Source organism: Odocoileus virginianus, chromosome 21 (assembly GCF_023699985.2).
Source record: "Odocoileus virginianus isolate 20LAN1187 ecotype Illinois chromosome 21, Ovbor_1.2, whole genome shotgun sequence".
Classification (NCBI taxonomy): Eukaryota; Metazoa; Chordata; class Mammalia; order Artiodactyla; family Cervidae; genus Odocoileus; species Odocoileus virginianus.
Genome location: NC_069694.1, coordinates 15,041,371 through 15,056,631, shown reverse-complemented (window position 1 = coordinate 15,056,631; position 15,261 = coordinate 15,041,371). Strand labels below are relative to the sequence as shown.

The 15,261-nt window shown below is 34.3% G+C and overlaps 1 protein-coding gene across 8 annotated transcripts in view; it reads left to right on the top strand.

Annotated features, from left to right (window-relative positions):
- PCDH7 (protocadherin 7) overlaps positions 1 to 15,261 on the top strand; it is a 449,641-nt gene that overhangs the window by 283,894 nt on the left and 150,486 nt on the right. The window lies entirely within an intron of this gene.

Genomic DNA, 15,261 nt, shown 5'->3' with positions numbered 1-15,261 from the left:
GCCAAGCTAAGGAAGTAAAAGAGTAGCTAGTGACTGAATGAGGGCACTGTATATTTTCCACATATTACCCATCATCTGACTATAAAAAGAAAGGTTTGATATAAAAAAAGAGATGGAGAGAGATTGAGAGAGATGGAACAATCATTACTTTATCAAATTATTAAGAGTTTTTCTTCAGGATGTGACTTGAAAAAATATTTTAGAATGTATGCACATACTGTCAGTTTCCTTAAAAGTTTCTCAATAGTGTATGTGGTATGTGAACATATAATACAGTGATTAACTAGGTTAGAATGTTGATAAATAGAGATTACTAGGCTGATGATTATAACATTAATTATACTGAGGATAAATATTAAACACTACTTGGTTGATTCTTTTTAAACCTAGAATTTTTTATGTAATGTAGTTTTAAATAAGATCAAGCATTCTGCTGTTCCACACCTGTGAACATTCACAACTTGTATACTTAGGGAGCAAAAAATATGGTTTTGCATAAATATTCTTAACCTCCACGTATGAAAGAAAAGGATTCTGATTCTTTCCAATCAGTGCCTCTGAAAAATCAATTTTCTTTTTTCAAATTAGTCACAAATTTCTTTTGTGAAATTTCTTTTGTAAATGTGTTCTTTATATGCAATGCAAAGTTTCAAGAGAATTTAAGTCAATCTACCATGGGCAAAGCCTTATCAAATAGGCATTAAATAGACAAGCAAATCACTAATAAATTCCAACAGCCTTATAAAAGTTGTTGAATGCTACTGTGATTGTGAAGATCATTAGCGCTATTAAAAATGATGATGCCATTGATACTAGTCTTTATCATTGAAACTATTTTCAAGGACTAAAAATGGGGGAAAGCATAAATTGAGTCCACTTCTTAATGAGTTCACAATTGAAATTACCATCTTATTCAACCTCCCATTTTGAAAATGTAAACTCGTTTATAAGTCAGTTACGGAAATTGTTAAACATAATAGCCCATCTCCTTGTTTTCATAATGATTATAGAAAACTATCTAAAATTCTTTATATATATAATGAAAATAATCAGGGTTGACTATAGTAAGGACAGACGACAATTTATTTTCCTTACTTTAAAATGCGATTTTATTGATATAAATGTTCATTGCTTGTTCATCACTTCATCTCTGTCTCACTCACACTATTTCTTTCGGTTCAAATGTCATGCTTTTCAAAAAAAAAAAAAAGTTTTAGAACACTTCCTCTTCCTGGTAGTACTCAAGTCATCAATGAACTGTGTCTTAAATTGTTATCTCCTGAAGTATACCATTGGCTCATGCTAAAAGAAAACTGAGCTTTACTCCTCACCCTCGTCTTCTTGTCAGTTCTTATTTTGCCCATCTTCATTTTCATTTAAGCAGACCACTTGTCCAGTGGATCCTGTTAAAGATAATGTGAAAATCACAAAGAGTTTGTCTCATTCAGAGTGCAGGGTTGTGAGAGGAGGAAAGAGAACAGTGACTACAAAAGGGGAAAGAATTCGTGTAGAACAGCCTTGATAAAAACATTGCTTAGTTCATCCTTAGTTCCATTTAGATTGGTACTCATGTGACAGGAACTAATTTTTTTAAATTGTATTTAATCTTTATTTAAATTTCAATAGACGCATTTGGCTAGTGGTTACCATGTTGCTCAGAGCAGATTTAGATACTCATGTTCTCATTTCATTTTAAAAGACAAGACTAAATGTTTTCAATTTAGCCTTTGAAATAGATTCCAAAGAATAAAACTAGTCATCATTCTTTTGAAGATTCATTGCTCCTTTTGTTAATATCAGATGACTTGTCTTAGTTTCTGTGCTTTTAATCTCCTTCTTCATTGAATATAATAAAAATATATCTTCCAAATTAGGATTACACACATGTATATATATGCATAAGCATGTGTGTGTGTGTATATATATATATATAATATAAAATTTCATTAGTGGATTTTCAATAAACACATATAAAATTTTATGGATATTAGCCATGGAGTTGTCCTTAAAACTTCTCCACTGTGATTGTTAAGGTCATGGCTTTGGAGTCAAGTAGACATGAGATCAAATTCTGTGACTACCTGAGTGACTTTGAGAAATGACTAATCTTCTTAAGTCCTTATTTGCTTCTGTGGGAAGAAATAATAAACCATCATATTGTACATTGTAGAATTGTGGTAAAGATTCAATGAGCCAGTACTACAAAGCATATAGCACTGAACGTCTCTCTAGTGTTCTGTAAATGTTAGCATGTCAGCCAGTATCATTATAAATGCTGTGTAAGGGATCTTCTGAGTACAGTGTATCCTTAGAAGGATTTGTATCCTTAAAAGGATTTTTTTTTTCCTTTTCTGCTGCATGGCTAATAATGGGTAATTCCCAACCCACATGAATATAAACTGGGTCTGTGGGTTTTAGCATTTTCTCCACTAGCCACATAAGGGTATGTGGTGATCTTACAGAGTGCCTCAGCATAGAAACAATCTTATACAGTTTGGAGAAAATGATACTGTTTTCAAATGCTTAAAGAATTGTCCCAAGGAAGGAGGAATAAATTTTATTCTTAAACTTCTAGTTTTTGCTTTAGTAGTAAAACTGTGGAACTATGTACCTGGTGGCTGATGGCCAATTCAACTGGGGCCAATTTCCTAATTTCAGCCAAACTTAGGGAATAGTCTTCACCATTTGAGAAGCTTTCAATCTGTGATCTTATAAATAACAACATCAGCTGAAAGAGAAAGAGCTGACATTACAAACTGGAATGGAAAAAATTGACTAGCACTAAAATACACACATCAATAGTAAGTTCTCTCTCCCCCAACTGCATCATAATGTCAATATGCGATGAAGGCTATCTCCTACTCTTTTTGGCAAACAATTTCCAGGAATTGTCTGCCACTCAGACCTTCCTTGGAGAAGGCAATGGCAACCTACTGGAGTATTCTCGCCTGGAAACTCCCATGGACGGAGGAGCCTGGTAGGCTACAGTCCATGGGGTCGCTAAGAGTCGGACATGACTGAACGACTTCACTTTCACTTTTCACTTTCATGTATTGGAGAAGGAAATGGAAACCCACTCCAGTGTTCTTTCTTGGAGAATCCCAGGGAGGGGGGAGCCTGGTGGGCTGCCGTCTATGGGGTCACACAGAGTCGGACACGACTGAAGTGACTCAGCAGCAGCAGCAGCAGACCTTCCTAAGATGTTCAGTTCTTGTCACTCCCGCCGTATGTAAAGTTGTAGGAGCTGTGTGCCACCCTATGTTTCTTCTGAGTCTAGTTTCCGCATTTTCCATTAGAAGGTCCTCCATGGGTAAATACTGTGGTTGACAAGTTTTCTGGAGTAAATCTAAGGAGCAAGGTGTTCATATATTTTGAAATTGGGTTGTTGTGTTTTCCTTTTCCAAAGTGAGTCATAGTGCCTCTGGGGCTAATGCATCTACAACCTAGACTGAGTTAAAATAGAGAGTGAAAGGACCATGGAGTGGCAAGATACTATGGAGACTGATAATGATGAATAACTTCATTCATAAAGTGTAAGGCTTTGCTAATTCCTAATATTAGACAATTGTCAAAAATAACATACCCATATCTGGGCATCAGCTAGACTGTATTAGGTTTTGTTACAGCCTTAGAGGAAAGGTAAACTAAAGCCAGGGAAGGTGGGGGAAACAAGTGGGAGTTTTATTTTTATATTGTACAATAAAGAAAATATTTTAAGAGCTTTGAAGAACATCAATTTAAGGTTTTTTTGCCAATAGTGACTATCCTTTAAAAAAAGTCTCAAGTTGGAAGATTTAGCTCATTATAAATTAAACAGAAGATTGGGATAAAGTTAAACTAAAAACAACAACAACAACAACAACAAACCCACTACAGTGCCCACCAAATATTCAGAAGAGGGTGTTTCTGTATGGGCATATGTTCAGTTTATAACATCCCTAAAGATCTAAGTTCGGAAACTAGAAAGGGGAAAAAAATATGCTAGGCTGATAGCCATTTAGATAGAATGTATATATAGACAGTGAAAAGGACTGCATTGCCTTGTTGAGATTTTCAAATATCAGTATAGTTACTTAAAATTCTGGTTGAAGTGTCAGCTCTATTTAGGAAAACAAGAATAATGGGGAAAAATCCTGCTACCTGCTTAAGTTGAAATAAAAGCCTTCAGGATTATTGATTCCCATAATCTACACTTGCTTATATTTCTGTGATATGTCTATTTAAAATGCTTATTTAAATCATATTAAGAATAAACTATGCAGTTTATCTTTGTATAGATTATCCCAAATTATAAGCAATTGGAATCCTGTAGAATTTAACCAGCGCTGGAAAAAGATCTTCTGATATACCTGTGTTTTCACCTGTAATATTTTGGCTATTTCAGCTTCCTATTTCTGAGCAGACACCATGACCCATGATAGCTTTGTGGCAGCTGTGCTGTGATATAAATAAGCAGCTATTCAGAGTAAATGTAAAGAAGCAAACTCATTTTATTTTAGTTTGTTTTGCACTAAACATTTGATGCCTCAGTTGTAAGAATAAAAATAGAATAGGTAGAAAGAAATTCAAATTGGAAAAATAGATGATAAAACCCAAATTTAAATGTGACTCAAAGATCAGCTTTCCAACATGCCCACCTAAATTTTTGAATGGTGTTTAAATATTCTACTTACTTATTTTAAAAGAATTCATAGATTGATATGGTCCTGTCAGCATTTACATTTCTGTGTTTATGTTTAGTGTCTTGATTAAGTCAAAATTTTTCCCTGTAAAATATATAAAGAAATCACTATTCTTTATTAAAAACAGATAAAAATTCATATTATAGTTTTTTAACCACATAAGTATATTCAAAGCTATCACCAAAATTGACTTCAGAAACTAAAACATCTTAATATTTAGATTTATATTGCCCAATACAGCAGCTACTAGCTAGTTGTGATAATTGAGCAATTATTATGTGATTAGTCCAAAGTGAGATGTGCTATAATACACACGTCAGATTTACAAGACTTGATGCCAATAAAAAGAATGCAAAATATCTCAATAATTGCGTGTTGATTACATATAGATACAATACATTCTTGTATATTTGAGGTTGAGTAAAACATATTAGAATTAATGCCACTTGTTTCCTTTTATTTTTTAAACAGAGACACAAGGAATCTTTACAGAGACACAAGGAATCTTTACATTATATTTATGACTCTTATGTGTGATTTGAATTATATTTGTGCATTGGCATTGACGTGGATGGTGTTTATCTTTAAACACAAAAGAGAAATTCTCTAATTTAAAGATAAACAATGAGGCAAGTGTATGTACATGTATGTTTATTTTCTATTGTTGCTTGAACTAATTTTACCACAAACTTGGTATAAAACAACACAAATTTAGTATCTTACAGTTCTAGAGGTCAGAAGTCAATAGTGGATCTTGCTGGACTAAAATCAAAGTATTAATATTAGGAAGACTGCATTCCTTTGACAGGTTCTAGGGTAGAATTCTTTTTCTTGTCTTTCTCAGCTTCTAGAGGCTACCATTTCACATTTTGCGAGTGGCCCCATTCTTCCATCTTTAAAGCATCACAGGGAAAGTGCTTCTAAGGCTGCATCCCTCCAGTTCTCTCTCTGCCTCCCTCATTCTTCTGCTTGTAAGGACCCTATGACTAGGTCCATCTGGATAATTCAGGATAGTCTCCCCATCGCAAAGTCAAGTGGTCTGCCACTTTAAACCTCCCTTTGCCCTTAACCTAAAAGGATCACAGGTTGGGATTTGGACATAGACATCTTTGGGCAGCCATTCTGCCTCTCACAATGTGCATACATATATTTATATTTAGCCTAGCAGATAAATATGGGGTTTCTTAGGTGGTGCTAGTGGTAAGTAAGTAACCTGGTAAGTGGTAACCTGCCAATGCAGGAGATGCAAGAAAGGTGGATTTGTTCCCTGGTCGGGAAGACCCTCTGGAGGAGGAAATGGCAACTCACTCCAATATTGTTGAATGGGAAATCCCGTGGACAGCTACAGTTCATGGTGCTGCAAAGAATCAGACATGACTGAGCACAATAGATAAATATATAAAATCTTCCTTCTTTCCTCCTTCCTTCTCCCTCTCCTCTCCATTTCACACCAAAAAAGTCCATATTTTCCTCAGATTTTTTTTCCAATGTTTTCCTTTTGGCACTACTTCTTATCATTTTAAGTCTTGAAAAAGCTTAAGATAATTTTTGTGTCACCCAAATACTCATAGCTAAAGACCAGACATAAGGAACAACTGCGTTGTTCCTTTTGGTGGTTCTAATGAGGGAGGAAGCCGGCAGAATGTGGAATTGTTTGCTAGGATCCTCAGGTAGAGTAGTAATTGGCACAGCAGCCCTATGAGAAGGAAGGGAATGTGAATTCCAGCGGACAAGCCTATTTTTCAACACGGACAGACTGAGTAAAACTTTCATGAAAATGAAAAGGCTTTGAAACAAAGCCAAATAAAGTAGAGACAAAGCACTTCTCTGTCTCTCTGAGAGACTTTGTTAGTTTAGCACACGCCCTCAGCCCTTTTGAGCTTATCCTGGGACATGCTTCTGTGAATTGACAAGTGGGTTCCTCAAGAAATTGTAGAAACTTGGCAGAGACGTGGTAACATCTCTTCACCTAGTCAGATACCTGGGAAAAATCAATCTTACTTTTAAAGTACAGTTGATTATAGACATGTTCATCATGGCTTGTATAATATTTGGGGATAACAGAGGATAGAGTAGTCCTTAGAAGTCTGAATTTGGCCCCAGCCTTTTCCTTTTTTAACAAAATGATTCAAAGCCTTTTCCAAACATGATAATCCATGGTTTTAAATGAAACCCATGTTTCAAGATATTATACTCCCTATTGCAATATTCAAATTGCTTTCTTATCAGTAATGAAAATGATTTAACTAGACTTAGAAAACTCTCAATTTATCCTGTTTATTCGACAAAGATAAATTGGCCACCAGTTGTCACAGAAGTATGACAGTAAAATCAGTGAACTCTAAACATGATAATTTAAACATATGCAGGATATTTTTGTTGTTGTTGTTCATACCAGAGCAATTAAAATCAATCAATCAATCTGAAAGCTTTACCTTATCCAATGTAGGTAATTTATGGGGAAAGGTACCAGCTAAAGATACATATGGTAAAATTAAGTGCTTGAGGAGAACAAAATACATTTATTTTGTAATTCTGAAATTTATAACATTGTCTTTTCCATTATATAGCAAGTTATTTTTAAATTATATAATAATATTAGTAATAAGTTGTGTCATGGATGGAAAGGATTTGGGCTGTACATTTAATCCTTAATAATTTCAGTATCAGTTTGAATGGAGCTTTTGTTGGGTTTTAAAATGCATTTAGTATAAGAGATAATGCTTTGATGGAATTAGAATTTATGTCTATGTTTAGAAAGCATAAGTGTGGAAGGTAGTAAATTTCAAATATTCATGACAGGTAAGATCCTTAATACTGATGATAAAGATAGGCCAAATCCTCAGGCATTTATTAAGATAAAGTCTGTGTATACTTGAAGACAAAAGACTTAAATCACACAAAAATAACTGTCTATTGATTTAGACATTTGTATCTCAGAGACACATGCCTACACAAGTTGTTTTTCTAAATTCATGCAGATAATGTTGAACTCTTTCCTCAGTATGGCTCTACATTAACAAGCATGTTGGAGGTGATAATATATGCTGGATGATATATTTGTAATCAAGTCATTTTAAAATAATACTTAATGAAGGAAAGTCAGCAGGCCAAACAAGTTGTCTGTTTCTCCTAATTTGTAATGGGGGATGGGAAACATTGAAGATATTAATTTTTTTTTTTTTTTAGTGGAAAATTTGGCTCATAAAAATAAACCCCCAAAAGGGATCAAAAGTGATAATTAAATATAATATAGTGAAAAATTCAACTGAGTTAGTACTAGGTGCAATGTGAAATCACCATAGGACATTATGAACTTTGCTAGGAGGCATTTGGCTATATTTAACACAAAAAATATGATCTTTGAAAAAAACTTTGAAAGTTCAATAGGAGTTGGACAGATTGAGATTACGATGAGCATTTTATGCAAGGGAGACATCCTGGAGAAATAGAAGAATGTGGTAGGTGAAAACTGTAAGGTGAAAGTGATTACCTTGTTTTCTGGTCAGTAGAATACCATTGGAGAGATTCAAAAAATATTAGTTGGGTGATTTTATCAGATTTGTGTTTTCACTTATTAAAATTGTCCAGGATAGACAGAGAATGGGAATGAGAAAGGCAATAGTTGATAGTTTTTTTTGTGGTTTTCTGGTCAAGATTTGAGGAGAGCCTGGCACAAGGAGTTGACAAGAATGAAAGGATGCACTAGACTAATGCCTCTCAAAATGTGGTCCTCTGATCAGATGCATTGACATCACCTGGAAATTTGCAAAGAATGCCAATTTTCTGGGGCTCCATCCAAGACCTATTGGATGAAAACCTCTGATGCAGGGTCTAACAACCATTTTTGCTTTAATTAAGATATAATTCATATATCAAAAACTACATATGTTTAATGTATAGATCTTGCTAAGTTTGGGCATAACAGCATCACCACAACCAAGGTAGTAAACATTTGTGACCTCCAGCTACCTATGTTTTAACAAGTTCACCAGAGAATCTGAAGCACACTCATATTTGAAGATAACTTCCCTAAAGATAGATTTCTAGAGTTGAAATAGAATTGAGGAATTCTTTAGGTTTGGGGATCAGGAAGATGGAAGAATCAGGAAGAGCTAAAATTTATATTGTACGAGCTAAGTAATGAGTGATGCCATTAAATGAGATAGGATATATAAGAGGAGAGTTGGGTTAGTTCAAAAGGTGCTTTCAAAAATATTTAATTGTCCAGGAAGCTGTCATTACAAAAAAGCATGGGTCTATGGTCAAATATAAGGAAATGATTTTGATTAGACCAATCTTGGTCTTCATTGAACCGGAGAATGTAATTAATTTGTTTACAGTTTTGCTTTAGAGAGCCTGGCTAGGGGCAAAAACACCATTAGAATCTATGGTATAGAGGAAAACATTTTGGACTTGGAACCAGAGGACCTGAAATATGGCCATGACTATAACACTACTTGGCTGTGAACACTAGCTCTGTTACCTATGGAAAGTCACTTAACTTCTCAGAGCTCTAGGTTTTTATTTGTTTGCTTCTATTTTTCATTTTTTCCCACTAGGAAATATTGCCTATGTTTCATAATTATTGTGAAAAATAATGTGTGCAAAAAGTGTTGTTTCGTTGTTCAGTTGCTGTTGTGTTCCACTCTTTGTGTCCCCATGAACTGCAGCACACCAGGCTTCCCTGTCCTTCACCATCTCCCAGAGCTCAAACTCATGTCCATTGAGTTGATGATGTCATCCAACCATCTCATCCTTGGTCACCCCCTTCTCCTCCCATACTCACTTTTTCCCAGCATCAGGGTCTTTTCCAATGAGTCAGCTTTTCACATCAGGTGGCCAAAGTATTGGAGCTTCAGCTTTAGTATCAGTCCTAATGAATTTCAGGGTTGATTTCTTTTAGGGTTGACAGGTTTGACCTCTTGCTGTCCAAGGGAATCTCAAGAGTCTTCTCTAGCACCATAGTTTGAAAACATCAATTCTTTGGCACTCAGTCTTCTTTATGGTCCAAATGCCGTATCCATACATGACTACTAAAAACTCATAGCTTTGACTCTATGGACTTTTTTTGGCAAGAAATGACATAGAATAAATGGTAGATTCCTTATTTCCTTCTCAGCTTCTTACTGATTACGTACATTTTTTCTTTACAATACTCAAAAATGTGACTGAGAATTAGTGAATTATGAGGATGAAGATGGAAGAGAGAGAAAAATATTTTTCAGAGTATTCTGGAACATAAAGAAGACCGAATAGTCACCTGGAAATTTACTGCATCCCATACATAGTCTTGCATAACTAGTTTCCTAGAGAAAATTCTTAAGCAATACATCTGAAAATATTTACTAAGGCATTGCAGAAAAATGGCTAAGCTTCCTTCAGAGAGACATGGGACTAAAAGACATATTACATTTTAAATATAAAATAGCAGTGCATTGTTTTGCTATCAGCTATACCAATTAATGCAGATGATGCTAATTAAAAGCAAATTTAGAGAGTGATTAGGTTCTTTCACCATTGTTAGGGAGAATTGATTCTTCTATAGATCTAATATGTTAAAGTAAAAGTTAATGATATATTGATGTATTTTAAATCACCTAATTTAGATTATAATTCTGAGGAAAACATTTGTGTTAATACCAAATATTAAATGACAAACTCTTTCCCTTGGAAAAGAAATGGCACCATTTGTGTAACCCTAGAGCAAGGCACATGTTGATGTTTCAAATAAATTATTGTGTATGGCCATATAATCTCAATTTTAGTCTTATAAAACTTATAGTACAAAAATTCTGTTGCACATGTGCTCATTTATATGGCAGTATACAGCTGTGTGTGGCATAATAACTTTATTGAACAAAATTATGTGTTGTAGAACTTGCTACAAAAATTTCATGGTCCCATCTGGACTAGCTTTGCAACTGAGTAGGCTGGAGTGGGCAAAGACTTTTACAGAATTACAGAAAACAGCAGTAGCTTTCTGCTGTCAATTTTAACATTTAGAAAATAATGTCAGTAGGTGTTCAAACTAGGAGAGTATTTTTTTCAGACTCAAAAAGTGTTTTCAATTTGGAACAAAGGCACTCTCACTATCTGAAGGCCCTTATATAAAGATAGACATCTGGCTCATACCTAAATGTATTGGCCTTCCCTTACAGTATTCTTAAAGTCTTATATCTTCAATGCATCAAACCTGTTAATTCTTATATTTCATGAAGATAGGCAGTTAAAATAGCTTTGATCCTGGAAAATTATTTTCTGAGGTCTTAAATTTGGCTCACGTTATGTAAAACTTAGCTACCCAATCTCTTTTTAATGGGGAAAGGGCTCAATTAAGTCTGAGGTAGATTAAATGGCAGAACACAGCATTCATTTACTCTTATGAATATCTTCCATCCTTCTTTCCTTCTCTTTCTCCTTGCCTGTCTTTCTTCCTCATTACAAACAAAATGTGTGACAAAAAGAATGAAAGAGAAATGAAAAGAAGTGGCAGCATAAGGTTCATCTACATAAAATCTAGTAAAACTGAGTTTGGAACAAAAAAATGGTGTAGTCCAAAAAATTAGCTCTTATATCTAATAAAATGATAACAAAATGGAAGTGCTATTATCGTTGTCTTCAGTGTTAACTAATGATGGTATATCTTATGTATTTTGGAGTCTATGTATGGCACCATATACACACTTGTATAAAGATGGGGAAACTTCAGGAAATGCATTAATTAGATGGTGAAACTAGGACTGTGAGTGGTGGTATTGAAGATGAAAGCAAGTTGATGATAAAAATGCCCAATATAAGTTAAACCCAACATAAGTTGTTACTTTCAAAAATTATAGCCACCCTTAACAAAAGACTGTGGGCAAATAAAAAGTCCATGAAATATCACACATACTGTCTCCTATGTTCTCATTAAAACTAGGCAAAACCAGATAATATATTTTGTTTCTAAGAACAGAAAAAATAAGACAAATATTGCCTATTTGTACATATGAGTTCAAAATTTTCTTTAGCATATATTTTAAAATTCATTTACCTGTTTGTTTAATAATACAATGTTAATCATATGCTTTTACATATGTAGTAAATAAGATTAACAGAACATATTTTATGTTTGAGGGGATAGGAAGAGGGCACTGCAACGCACTCCACTATTCTTGCCTGGAGAATCCATGGACGGAAGAGCCTGGCAGGCTACAGTCCACGGAGCCACAAAGCAACTAAGAATAGCACAGCGTATTATTTATAATCATTGTACAAATTACAGTCATATGAGGAGTTCTCTCACTTAGATGTAAAATTTTGTTAATAATGCAATTGTCTTTATGTATTAGTTATAGATTTGATGTGTTTGATGGTCATATATATATATATTCATATATATATATTCATATATGAATATATATATATATTTCAAATCTGTTTGGACACACAAACTTCTATTCAATGAAACACAGCTCGCACACACATTTACCAGCATGGATTTACACTTTAAAAGGAAGTTAAAAAGGACGCCTACTAACACAGCCATTAAATCGTGAGGTGAAGAAGGGTGAACTGAAATCTGATTATAGAGAAGCTGTTTGGACCAGTACCTTTCAGGGTTATTTTTTATTGTTGGGAGTAGTTACATAAATGAAAGGAAAAATCCAGTAATATGTTCATATTTGATATTGGGAACAAAAATATTTACCCTTTCTTCTATGATTAACACAATATTTTCTTAACAAGTATAATATTGAAGTCCAATTAAAGAATTGTATACAACAACCAAACAACAAAAGCATCATTTGGACTGTACTACTTTAGTTATAAACTCTTGAGGAAAAAAATCAGGGCTGCTGAGTCAATATGATAGAACGTAGCTTCTTCTAATATGTAGAGAAAGCTGCTTTGCTTTTATAAACAACCGTAGCAAATAATACCTTCTCCACCCTTACAAATTTCTGTTCATCTAGCTTTTTTCACTTTAATGGAGAATCACCAGCATACTTATAAAGGCACATACTTGAAAAATGTTAAATGAAAAATAGAGAATCTTTATTTAACTCATAGGGGCAAAGGAGGGCAGGCATGATTAGAGTCAAAATTTAACTCTAGGTATATATTAGTGTCTCAGGGGAATAAAATGATAAGCATTCTGGCACCACGCACATTTTACCCCAGCACATGTTCACACACTTCCAAATCAGACTATTGCTCTTTGAAGCAACGTGCACTATTTAATACTGTTAATAGTCCAGCAGTTTCTCCCCACCATTGAAAGTGCTCCGATATTTAATGTAGACTGTCTCGTTTAAAGTAAATTGGCATGAAAACAAACAAACAAACAAAAAAAAACCTTGCTAGAATTTTAGGCTCTACTTAGATGGGTCTAGAGAATAGAGGCCAGGATTTTTGCAATGATGCTAATCCAATTAGTTTCTGATCCATGATTTAAATAGGAATAGAGATATAATCTGAGAAAACAAAAAAATGCACTAGAAGTCAATAACAAAATGTCACTAAAGTAGGATGTTTCTTTAAATAAAATTGCTTTACTGATTAATGCAAATTTTCCTGCAATTTTGACATGAAATAATTATTCTTTGAGGTATTCTCAGCTCAACTTAATAGAAAAATCAAAGGGGAGAATGATGCTTGTGTCTGTTATATTGATTCTGTCTATAGTTATAGCCCCAAATATTTTGACACGTGCATTCCTGTAATATCTGAAGCTCTGTTCCATTTATAATAATAATTCTCCTGCTGAGAGCATGGCTTGTGCTGATGCCAGCCTGTGCCTCTCTCCTTGAGATCAGAAGAGAAGTAATTTATATATTTTAATTAGTCTAAACTTTAGCTCTGAGTCGGTAACTCTATCTTAAATCATAACACATCCATAGATAGATGTATCTCTTTGAGAAAAAATGCTGCTTCCACGTTATTATTCATTCACATGCAGCTTTTTGAAAAGGCACAGTTGGTTTGGAAAAAAATAAATCATGCTTGTTTAAAATTTCTTTTAAAATACTACCAAGTGTTTATATGTTTAAGCCTTTTGATCACCTCACAACCTTCCTGCCAGAAGCAAACTTTCATTTAAATGTGTTTATTTTCGGTACTTTCTTCTTTGCTGACTTTTCAACTGAAAGATTTTACATAAAGGACAATGAATATAAAAAAATGAATCTTAAGGAGTAGTAGTGGTAACTTACTCACCAATAATTTTTTTTTTCCCCCTGTCAGAAGCTTCCACACTATAAACATTTTACAGGGAAAAAAAAAATGTTAAAGAAAAGCTTCTTTAGAAATTGCAACTGTCCTCAATGGGTTCCAACCTCCCCACACCCCCCCCCATTTTTTTTTCCATTGCTGATGAAATATATTGAATAGGTTTCTTCACTTTAAGTAACAATAAATGAAATAGGTTTTCTTTCCTTTTGCATAGATCAGCACTAGCCCATCAGGTTGTATAGGTAAAATAAAGCCATTTTTCTGAAACTCATTTGAATCCCAGAAGGGTGAAGACAATCCCGCTAAGGTTTCGAAGAAGATGAACTTCTTTTTTGGCCTTAGAGATTTACTTCACAGCTACTGGGGTCACATTTCATGTAACCTAGTGGTTGGGGAAAATCTTTCCTGTCTATAAAAAACTGGCACATTGGAAAGAGACATTTAATTTCATTCCATATACAATCTATGTTTATAGCCTATATGCTGCTGCTGCTAAGTCGCTTCAGCCCATGTCCAACTCTGTGTGATCCAATAGACGGCAGCCCACCAGATTCATCCATCCATGGGATTTTCCAGGCAAGAGTACTGGAGTGGGTTGCCATCTCCTTCTCCAAGCCTATATGCCACATTACAGTAAGTTATGTAGGGGAAGGAGCGAGAGAGATAAATGTGGGATAGAGACCTGGCCTGAAAAAAAGACTGAAGGAAGAAGCCATCCACGCCTTCTATAACTAATTCCCAATGCAAGGGAGAATATCCTTTGTTTACTAGACTATGAAGTATGGGCAATACTACAATAAGGAGTAAGACTAATTCATAAGAATAATAAAGTATGATAGTATACGATATTTATTGAACATTTACTAATACCAAGTGCTGTTTGATATACTTTCTATTATCGAACTCTTTTCAGTAATTTCAAGAAGTCAGATCTATATCATTCCCATTTTAAAGATGAAAAAAAAGTGATTAATTAATTTTGCTAACATCACACAGTTAAGTGGCCAGAACAACTCTAAAAACAGGTATGTTTTCAGAGCACATAGCATGACTTGTTATAAGGAGAGGGCAAAATGAGATTCCAAAGAGCAATATCAAACAAACATCCCCCAAATCTTCATTGGTGACTTCATTTTATGAAATAATAATTCTATGAAAACTGGGCAAGTCAATTTCTGAGTTTAGCCTTTTCTTTCAAAAGTGTGTGATTAATTGCATTTGGCCAAAGCTTGTAGGATTTCTTGAATTTCAAATGGTTTATCTTGTAAAAGTACATGGTAAAATTGCTCTGCAGATGTTAGTGTTTTTATCTGTTATTGAAGTTTCCTTTTCCTTTTTTTTTTTTCCTCAATGAGGAACTAAG